The following is an 11,376-nucleotide window of genomic DNA, read 5'->3' as shown; positions in this document are numbered from 1 at the left end:
CGGAGGGACTCATGTACCCCATATAGGCTCCATACACACAGCATATCAACTCTAAGCTCCTGGGGCCCAATGCACACATTATAACAGTTATTTTAGTAAAAGACTAAAGCACTGACCATGTGTCATTTACCATGTGCTGAGGATCTGTTGCCACCCTCATGGTACATAACATGTGAAATATATAATATGTGAATTTTGACAAAACATTTGGGGGCTAGGGTAAAGAAATAGAAATGGCTCACAGGGATGTTTTTTTTTTAATGGGAAAATACATAGCTTTTTATCAGTTTGCAAAAGTTTTGACCCCCAAATGTTATATGGATTACACCCCATTGGTGGTCATCTAAGGGATAAAAATATATATACGACTATATCATTTTACATTTGCCATCTATCCAAGGTGCCTAATTTGCTACTATCTTTGAGCTAAAAGCTTCACTAATTCACTAATTTACTCCTCTCTTTATTTTCCTGTTTACAATCCACTTACAACATTATTACCATAAATTTGACAAAATTAATTTTACTGTAATTCTTCATCAGTGTATCAGATACGTGCCTCCAGCATGTTTTCAAGTTAATTGAAGTGGGTCCCGTGATGAGTTCCCACAAATGATTGATATTGTGGGAAGTTTTCAGAAAACAAATACATAATGTGTCTTGTTTATTAGAATTTCTAAACAGTTTCTGTCTGAAACAAATATTCTCTTACGTCCTGACACAAATATGACAAAATGTTGCTAAACAAATCACAAACACGTTGTTTTCAATATGCAAATGGTACACGCGGATAAACAGAGTAACAATGAGAACGTGATGTATTTAGAATAGAGACACATCCATTCTGTGATGGGAAAGCTTTACAATCTAATGATTAACGGAGGCTGCAGAGGATGAACACCTCAATATAAAATGATACTGGTGAACCCACAGATAGGTAATGATTATCTACAATTAATGCAATCAATAAACGTGGCACAAAATTAAGTGACACAAATTTGCATTTTGTATCATTTTGTAGAGATGAGCAAATTTCTCGAAATGTATTTATGGTAAGATTCGCCAAATCAAAAGTACTATTAACGAGAGAGACCCACACATAATACTCCACTGGAAAAGAGACATTTAAAGGCTTTGTACATCATTGGGAGTATTTATTATTATTATTATTATTATTATTATTATTATTACATTGCACTTATTTTGAGCTAAAATTTTTTTTATTTATTTAATCTTTATTAACAATATGTAATCCTTTTTTCTGTACAGAGCTGAGACGCTCTACTAGATGCCTGCAGATTTTTTGTCTTTTCCGTCATCTCATGAACAGACAGACTCCTTATCTCTGCTCTCTGACCTTATAAAAACTCATTATAGCTCAGTTTTTATCTTACTGATAATAATGTGGCTTAAATAAGTGTTTATGACCTCTCAGTAGTTTAGAGATAAGGGTAATTAGATAACCGGCACAAAGTGAAAGTAAAAGCACCAGTCAGACATATAGAAAAACAGTTAACCCTTTGTGACAGAATAGCTCAATATTTTTTCAGCCAATAATATGTTAAATACAATAATAATAAATAAATAAAAATCCTCCAAAGGTGTACATAGCCTTTAAGTCATTCTATTTCCAAAAGGACAAGATTATTGAATGTCCCAGTATTATGCTTCTCTGAACGACATTTGCAAGTCATTTCTCCCTCCAAAATATTAAAAAACTGAGCATCTCAAGAGAAATTTGCCCTGTTTAGCTAAGTGGCCTTTGTCTGGGTCTCGGGGGTGCTTTTCTCATTAGGGAGACCATCTAGTATGCATGATTAGTAGCCCAACCAATGATGCTCTTCATTTCTGGGAAATAATATATGCAAATCATCATATCTTTCTTCTACTGGCATCAGATAGGCTTATTGGTTTTTTTTTTAAAGAAAAGCTAATATCTTTCCCAGAAACCCAACAGTATACAAATTAAAATTGTACCATAAAAAAACACTGATTGCAGAGTTTGCAGTTACCAGCAAAGGAAAATCTTATCATGAAAAAGCATTGGTTGAACAGTTCGAGGCTACCACCAGATTTTTCCCTGGAGGTAGCCTCGAACTGTTCAATCAGTGCTTTTTCATAATCAGATTATAATCTGCAGAGAATGTTATAAGAGTTCTCCTGTATTTTAATGCATCTTGAGACTTTAATTTGCATACATCTAGGTTTCTGGGAAGGAAATTTAACTCATGCACTCCCACATGGAAACATTTCTATCTCCATTGTAATTCTTGTAACCTTCACTCACATTGCACAAATTCTATAAACCCATCGCCTGTAGATCACCGTCGCCTCGTTAACATATAGTTAAGTCTTTGGTATTCATATATGTTAAGTATAAAAAGATGGAGGCCAATTATTTTCGTCAAGCTCTCCATGGACACATATCCTAGCATATGGCTCTTGATGTATGCTAGATCTGCAGTAATGAATCTCTTTAACCATTTGCACACCAGAGATCTTGATGGCCCCTTTCGGATGACAAGAGATCATATAGCGGTATGTTGCCTCCTGGCAATATTTTGGTCTTTTTGCTATATCGATGTAACAAGCATTTTTGCTCGTGGCCAGTTTAATCCCCTCATTTAATGAATATTTGTTCGGCACTCATAGGAAATCAGATAGGGCAAGAAACACATAAACAAACGCTTTTTCCTTGTAAGTGGCATTAAGGAAAAAGGAAGAAGACGACTGCGCAGCCGAGGTTCCTTGCTGAGTCTTCTCCACAGAGATGGCACATTTATCACTGAATAAAGCCTTTTATGGAGCTGTAAGAGAACAGTTGGTGAGTCCGGGCTTCGGAGACCCCCGGAGCTCCTTTGAAAGACTTTAAGGTGATAACTGAGGTAAAAGAAACTTTGAGGACTCCAAAACTTCCACCCGTCACTTTTTATGTTGGCCTTATAAAACTGCTGCAGCTCTCCGCCACCAGCTGTCTAGTTTGGTTTTCCTGCTGTACGTTTTCAATAAATCTTTGTCAAACAATTTTCTGATTTCTATTCCCTCATCTCGGCGACGAAGGCATGAAAGCTCCAGCAAGTGCAATATAATATTGTTTGCTGTAATTATTCCAAGACCTAAAGAGGAGCCGTCACCTCTCCTGACACCTCTGCTTTAGTAACTACTTGCATTCAGTCTGTAAAAACAATTCTAAAGCATCTATTCTCAGGATGCTTTGTAGTGTCATTCTGTTATTATTCCTACTAGAAGTTTATTAATGAATCTGCTATTAAGGTTCAGATGAGTAACATTTTGGGATGTGTCCCTGCAGAGGCTGACACTGGTAACACTGATTAGATAGTGTCAGACTGTGCAGGGACACGTCCCCAACTGGTAACTAATCTGAACCTTCACTGCAGAATCATTCATAAACTTCCGAAAGGAATAATAGAGGAAAAGCACAAAATAGCGTCTTAACAATAGATGCTCCATGGGGGATGCTAATACTTACTAAAACAGACGCGTCAGGAGAGGGTTATATATGCAAAATTTAATTTATCTATGTTAACAACCTCAGCTCCCCTAGCTTAAACCCCCTTAATGACCAGACCACTTTTTACAATTCTGCACTACACTACTTTCACGGTTTATTGCTCGGTCATACAACTTACCACCCAAATGAATTTTACTTCCTTTTCTTCTCACTAATAGAGCTTTCATGTGGTGGTATTTCATTGCTGCTGACATTTTTACTTTTTTTGTTATTAATCGAAATTTACCGAAATTTTTGCAAAAAAATGAAATTTTTCACTTTCACTTTCAATAAAAAAATAAAAAATATTTTCTCAAAATTTATTGTTCTACATGTCTTTGATAAAAAAATGCAATAAGTATATTTATTGGTTTGCGCAAAATTTATAGCGTTTACAAACTATGGTGCAAAAATTTGAATTTCCGCATTTTGAAGCAGCTCTGACTTTCTGAGCACCTGTCATGTTTCCTGAGGTTCTACAATGCCCAGACAGTAGAAATACCCCACAAATGACCCCATTTCGGAAAGTAGACACCCTAAGGTATTCACTGATGGGCATAGTGAGTTCATAGAACTTTTTATTTTTTGTAACAAATTAGCTTAAAATGATGATATTTTTTTTTTTTTCTTACAAAGTCTCATATTCCACTAACTTGTGACAAAAAATAAAAACTTCCATGAACTCACTATGCCCATCACGAAATATCTTGGGGTGTCTTCTTTCCAAAATGAGGTCACTTGTGGGGTAGTTATACTGCCCTGGCATTTTAGGGGACCTAAAGCGTGAGAAGAAGTCTGGAATCCAAATGTCTAAAAATGCTCCCCTAAAAGGAATTTGGACCCCTTTGGGTACCTAGGCTGCAAAAAAGTGTCACACATGTGGTATCGCTGTACTCAGAAGAAGTATGGCAATGTGTTTAGGGGTGTATTTTTACATATACCCATGCTGGATGAGAAAAATATCTCTCTAAAAGTCAACTTTTCCCATTTTTTTATACAAAGTTGTCATTATAGAGAGATATTTATCTCACCCAGCATGGGTATATGTAAAAAGACACCCCAAAACACATTGCCCTACTTCTCCTGAGTACGGCGATACCACATGTGTGACACCTTTTTGCAGCCTAGGTGCGCAAAGGGGTCCAAATTCCTTTTAGGAGGGCATTTTTAGACATTTGGATTCCAGACTTCTTCTCACGCTTTAGGGCTCTAAAATGCCAGGGCAGTATAAAAACCCCACATGTGACCCCATTTTGGAAAGAAGACATCCCAAGGTATTCCGTGAGGGGCATGGCGAGTTCAGAGAAGTGTTTTTCTTTTTTGGCACAAGTTAGCGGAAATTTTAATTTTTTTGTTTTTTCTCACAAAGTCTCCTTTTCCGCTAACTTGTGACACAAAGTTCAATCTTTCATGGACTCAATATGCCCCTCAGCAAATACATTGGGTTATCTTCTTTCCAAAATGGGGTCACTTGTGGGGTATTTATACTGCCCTGGCATTTTACGGGCCCTAAAGCGTGAGAAGAAGTCTGGAATAGAAATGTCTAAAAATGTTTACGCATTTGGATTCCGTGAGGGGTATGGTGAGTTCATGGGAGATTTAATTTTTTGTCACAAGTTATTTCCGCTAACTTAAAAAAAATCTTCTATGAACTCGCCATGCCCCCCAAAAGTGATCTTTTTATAGCGCCACAGCGATTTTACGGTGTTTTTGCAATGATCAGAAAAAAAAAATTCTGTCACTGCGGTGGGGCGGACTGAACGCAAGTGTGCGCACAAGATCAGGCCTGATCGGGCGAACACTGCGTTTTTTGTAGAGCCTATAGAACATGTCCTATTATTGTCCGCAATTGTGGACAAGAAAAGGCATTTTCTATATAGTTCTGGCAATGTGCGGATCCGCAAAATGCGGAAAGCACATTGCCAATGTCCGTGTTTTTCGGATCTGTGAATCCGCGGATCCGCAAAACACATACGGACGTCTGAATGGAGCCTTACAGGGGGGTGATCAATGACAGGGGGGTGATCAGGGAGTCTATATGGGGTGATCACCCCCCTGTAAGGCTCCATTCAGACGTCCATATGTGTTTTGCGGATCCGTGGATCCGCAAAACACATACGGACGTCTGAGTGGAGCCTTACAGGGGGGTGATCAATGACAGGGGGGTTATCAGGAGTCTATATGGGGTGATCACCGCCTTGTCATTGATCAACCCCCTGTAAGGCTCCATTCAGACGTCCGTATGTGTTTTGCGGATCCGTGGATCCGCGGATCCGTAAAACACATACGGACGTCTGAATGGAGCCTTACAGGGGGGGTGATCAGGGATTCTATATGGGGTGATCAGGGGTTAATAAGGGGTTATTAAAACAGCGTCTAATATACCTTTCAGGGGTTAAAAAAATCGCATCTACAGCCTGCCAGCGAATGATAGCCGCTGGCAGGCTGTAGATCAGCTTGTTTACCTCCAGTACCTGTGAACGCGCGCTCCTGTGTGCGCGCGTTCACAGGAAATCTCGCGTCTCGCGAGATGACGCGCCGGCGCGTCGCGGAGGAATTAATCGACCACCTCCGGAACGCAATCCTGCGTTAGGCGGTCCAGAGGCGGTTAAAGAGTTACCATAATGACCATTTTAAGGGCTGACACTAGCGTTTCTACCCATCCTGGACCTTGGTCACGGCCAAATATGGGGTAGAGGAACGAATGGGTGCCGTGATTTATTGCCATTATCATATTGGGAATTACTCCTACCACCAGGGTGCCGACCGTTAACTTCTAATATTAGGTCAGGACAGGAGATAGCTCCCCTTTAAAGGGGTTATTTCATGACTACTGTAGAGAATGAAAATCAGACAACATATAGGACATGACAGTCTCTTTCTAACAAAGCTAGAACCAGCCCTGCACCTCACATGGATCCAGAGATCTCCCCATTCATTGCTCTGCTAGATTTATATCAAGCTCACGGTTCAAGGCGAGTGCCCTTTGTGTTGCATCTCAGAAGGCCTGTCCATTCTCCCTATCACAGCTCAGGAGGCAGTGGAAGGATAAAACAGAGCATGTGCGGCCATCTCAGTGAGCCGGACAAAGAAATAATAAAAAAAATAAAAAAAACAGCAGGTGGCGCTATATAGATAGATTTTACTGAATAGCTCAGTGGCTATGCAATTTTCTTTTTTTATTACATCCAATTACAAAAGTATTCACATCCAGGAGCTGGTTTGAAAACTGTAGAATATTTTTCATGGTACAACTAGTCTTGGGCGAGCATGCTCGGTCGAACACTTTATTTTCTCGAGCAAAGCTCGAGTTTCCTCCCCGCACGTTTGTTGGCTGCCAATAAACGTGTGCGGTGGTACTGGCACTCACTGTAAAGGCGTTGCCATGTTGGTTACTGGCGTTAGAGTGGTTGGCTGGCCGGAACGCGTCATCGGGTGATATATAGCACCCAATGACACGTGGTTCGGCTCAGTCAGGGAGAGCTGCAGTAGAAGGGAGAGATAGTGTAGGGACAGGAATTCGTTTGTTTGTTAGGCAGGGTTTACTGGTGAATAGAGTTGAGCGGACAACCGGATGTTCGTGTTCGACGGGTTCAGCCGAACTTGAGAAAAAAGTTTGAGTTCGGGACCCTGAACCCGAACCCCATTGAAGTCAATGGGGACCCGAACTTTTGAGCACTAAAATGGCTGTAAAAATGTCAGGGAAAGGGCTAGAGGGCTGCAAATGGCATCAAAATGTCCCAGAGGTAGATATCTTGTGCATATGCAATAAGTGCCTTGAACTCAGGCATCTAACTGTAGTAAAAGGGTTGTGCAAAAAATAAATGCCTGCTTTCTCCTCAAAACAGTGCCACGCCTGCCCACAGGTTACGTGTGGTATAGCAGCTCTATTTCATTTACTTCGAAAGCTCAGCTGCAATACAGGACACAACCTGTGGACCATGGTGGCACCATTTCTGTACCTAAGTAGCCATGATTTTCAAATCCTGGACAATCCAGAGGAGGGGCACATAAATAGTAGGGGCCCCTGTGCAGATATAGTATGTGGGCCCCTTACTTTTAATTTATCAAGAGTGAAGGGCTAATGTTGGTGATCCTTGTCTCTTACTATGGCTGTGTAGTCCAACCTTCAGCTAATAGCAGTATGGGCCCCCCTTGCCTGCTGGGCCCCTATGTAGCTTCACAGTGTACACCGACGGTATGTCTGCCCCTGCGGACAATCCCTTTAAGGCTTTTTGGAAGAGACTATATTTTGGGACAATGGGAAGAGTCAGTTTTGCTTGAAGCAACAAATGTATCAAACTGTTGCAGGATGATGATACATTTGTTGCATCTTTGAATAGGTCGGGGACAATTCTCCAATGTTTTTCCCATTTTAAGGCGGCTGTTTCCCCCTCCTTGTGCATGTGAAATCAAGTGATAGGCTGAAAACCGCTCAGTCCTAAAAACAAGATAAAAGTTATGGAGAACAAGCAGTGAAAATTGAAATGTTCTGCTTCTTGCAGGGAACGTTATCACAGCGGGATGGAAGCAATCAGCCCGCCGATCCAGGTGTGTTGGATACAATGGACTGAGCCTTTCACAACCTGAGCCAGAAAATACACTTTCTCCTGTCAGATTGCTAAATATCTTTCTGCTTCAAGAAGTGTCATTTTATGGCAGACCCTCGCAAGACCCATCACTGCACGGATATCAATCCTCTTACAGGGAGGATGGAAATGTGCGCAGAGCTGATACCAGCGGCACGTCGTCAGTTTATATTCCCTAAAAATCACTTCACTGCATTCTGAAATGCTTGAATTCTACTCAATATGGCAGAACTTTTTAGGTGCCATAAGAGAAGGGTAACAAAGAACAGACTATAACAAGGGGGAGGGAGGTCAGGCTGGATTCACACATACCGTAGTCATTTTTGGGCATTGTTTTTTTTTTTTATGCAGAGTATATAATAAATTATTTACTGCATTACAGAAAACGTCTTTTCTTCAGGGTGTTTTTTGCACTGTGTTTGTGCATTTTTGCAATCTTTTACCAAACGCAGCATGCGTTTTTTCTAAGAAATCTCAACGGAAGTTGGAAAATGGTAGAGAGAAAAACGGTTTAACAATAAAGACAAGAACAACAAAAAAGTAAAAAATGCTAAAGAAAGTAAATGCCATAAAAAGGACTAAGTGTGAAAGAAGGCTTAGGCTGGTTTCACACGGGCGTTGCGGGAGAAAATGAGCGATTTTTATGCGCTGTGTTTTGCACGTGTTTGAGAAAAATCGGCATGTTTGGGACCCAAAACCGAACCCGGACTTCTTCACAGAAGTTTGGGTTTGGGTTAGGTGTTATGCAGATTTTATTATTTTCCCTTATAACATGGTTATAAGGGAAAATAATAGCATTCTTAATACAGAATGCTTAGTAAATTAGAGATGGAGGGGTAAAAAAATTAAAATAAAATTGAACTCACCTCATCCACTTGTTCGCGAAGCCCGGCTTGTCTTATTTCTTCTTCTTTGAGGACCTGGGAGGAAAAGGACCTTTGGTGACATCACTGCGCTCATCACATGGTCCATGACATGGTACATCACCATGGTCCATCCCCATGCTGATGGACCATGTGATGAGCGCAGTGACGTCACCAAAAGTCCTTTTCCTCCCAGGTCCTCAAAGAAGAAGAAATAAGACAAGCCGGGCTTCGCGAACAGATGGATGAGGTGATTTTTTTTTTTTTTTTCAACCCCTCCATCCCTATTTTACTTAGCATTCTGTATTAAGAATGCTATTATTTTCCCTTATAACCATGTTGTAAGGGAAAATAATAAAAATTGGGTCCCCATCCTGATCGTCACCTAGCATTCACTTCTATGGGGCCTGCGTTGCGGGAAAAACGCACAATATAGAGCTTGCTGCGATTTTCACGCAACGCACAAGTGATGCGTGAAAATCACTTCTCATGTGCACAGCCCCATTGTAGTGAATGGGTCCGGATTTAGAGATGTCGCAAACATAAAATTTTCCGTTCGCGAACGGTGAACGCGAATTTCCGCAAATGTTCAGGAACGGGCAAACCGGGCGAACCGCCATAGACTTCAATAGGCAGGCGAATTTTAAAACCCACAGGGACTCTTTCTGCCCACAATAGTGATGGAAAAGTTGTTTCAAGGGGACTAACACCTGGACTGTTGCCGGAGGGGGATCCATGGCAAAACTCCCATGGAAAATTACATAGTTGACGCAGAGTCGGGTTTTAATCCATAAAGGGCATAAATCACCTAACATTCCTAAATTGTTTGGAATAACGTGCTTTAAAACATCAGGTATGATGTTGTATCGATCAGGTAGTGTAAGGGTTACGCCCGCTTCACAGTGACAGACCAAACTCTCCGTTTAACGCACGGCAAACAACCGCAAACAGTCCATTTGCACAACCGCAAACTGCCCATTTGCACAAGGTTGGATACCAAGCTAGCCATGTCCCGTTCCTTGTCCTCATTGATGTCATTGAAGGTCTTTTCCTCCACCCAGCCACGTACAACACCAAGGGTCCCCGAAAGGTGACAACAAGCCCCCTGGGACGCCTGCTGTGGTTGGTCTTCCACCTCCTCAAAGCCACCTTCCTCCTCTGACTCCTCTTCTTCAGACTCCTCTCTCTGCATTATTATAAGGTGTGTTAAGTAGTACTATTCTTATCAGTTTAATCCCTGTTACGTCCCCTATCAGGGGACGTGTATATGGCATCGATTTTAGGAACCGGGAGATGGAAAAAGATGCTTGGTCGGTCCTCCTACTTCCAATTTGGGGCACTGCGTGTGCAATCTACTGTGCCACCAGATAGAAATAGTACTACTTAAACTGCCACTCCTATCTGGTGGCACCATAGATTGCATGCGCAGTGCCCCAAATTATAAGTAGGTGGACCGACCAAGCATCTTTTTCCATCTCCCGGTTCCTAAAATCGATGCCATATACATGTCCCCTGATAGGGGACGTAACAGGGATTAAACTGATAGGAATAGTACTACTTAACACACCACTCATATCTGGTGGCACATAAGATGGCACGCGCAGTGCCCCAAATTGGAAGTAGGAGGACCAACCAAGCATCTTTTTCCATCTCCCGGTTCCTAACATCGATGACATATACACGTCCCCTGATAGGGGACGTAACAGGGATTAAACTGATAGGAATAATACTACTTAAACTACCACTCCTATCAGTTTAATCCCTGTTATGTCCCCTATCAGGGGACGTGTATATGGAATCGATTTTAGGAACCGGGAGATGGAAAAAGATGCTTGGTCGGTCCTCTTAATTCCAGTTTGGGGCACTGCGCGTGCGCCGTGTAATGTGCTGTGCAATCCCAATATGTGTGCTGTTTTAAGTAGTACTATTCCTATCAGTTTAATCCCTGTTACGTTCACTAGTATTATTATTATAAGGTGTGTTAAGTAGTACTATTCCTATCAGTTTAATCCCTGTTACATCCCCTATGAGGGGACGTGTATATGGCATTGATTTTCAGAACCGGGAGATGGAAAAAGATGCTTGGTCGGTTGTCCTACTTCCAATTTGGGGCACTGCACGTGCAATCTAATGTGCCACCAGATAGCAGTGGTGTGTTAAGTAAAACTATTCCTATCAGTTTAATCCCTGTTACGTCCCCTGTCAGAGGACGTGTATATGGCATCGATTTTAGGAACCGGGAGATGGAAAAAGATGCTTGGTCGGTCCTCCTACTTCCAATTTGGGGCACTGCGTGTGCAATGTGCTGTGTGTGCCACCAGATATGAGCGGCGTGTTAAGTAGTACTATTCTTATCACTTTTTAATCCCTGTTATGTCCCCTATCAGGGGACGTGTATATGGCATCAATTTTA

At 41.5% G+C, this 11,376-nt stretch overlaps 1 non-coding gene across 1 annotated transcript; it reads left to right on the top strand.

Annotated features, from left to right (window-relative positions):
* The first annotated feature begins 10,145 nt into the window (after positions 1-10,145).
* LOC122919965 lies at positions 10,146-10,339 on the top strand. Its single transcript, XR_006386845.1, has one exon. It is a non-coding gene; the product is annotated as a U2 spliceosomal RNA (small nuclear RNA).
* Positions 10,340-11,376: the final 1,037 nt, after the last annotated feature.

The sequence above is a fragment of the Bufo gargarizans genome, chromosome 9, assembly GCF_014858855.1.
Source record: "Bufo gargarizans isolate SCDJY-AF-19 chromosome 9, ASM1485885v1, whole genome shotgun sequence".
NCBI lineage: Eukaryota > Metazoa > Chordata > Amphibia > Anura > Bufonidae > Bufo > Bufo gargarizans.
The sequence above is the reverse complement of the archived record's forward strand: the minus strand, read 5'-3'. Positions and strand labels throughout refer to the sequence as shown.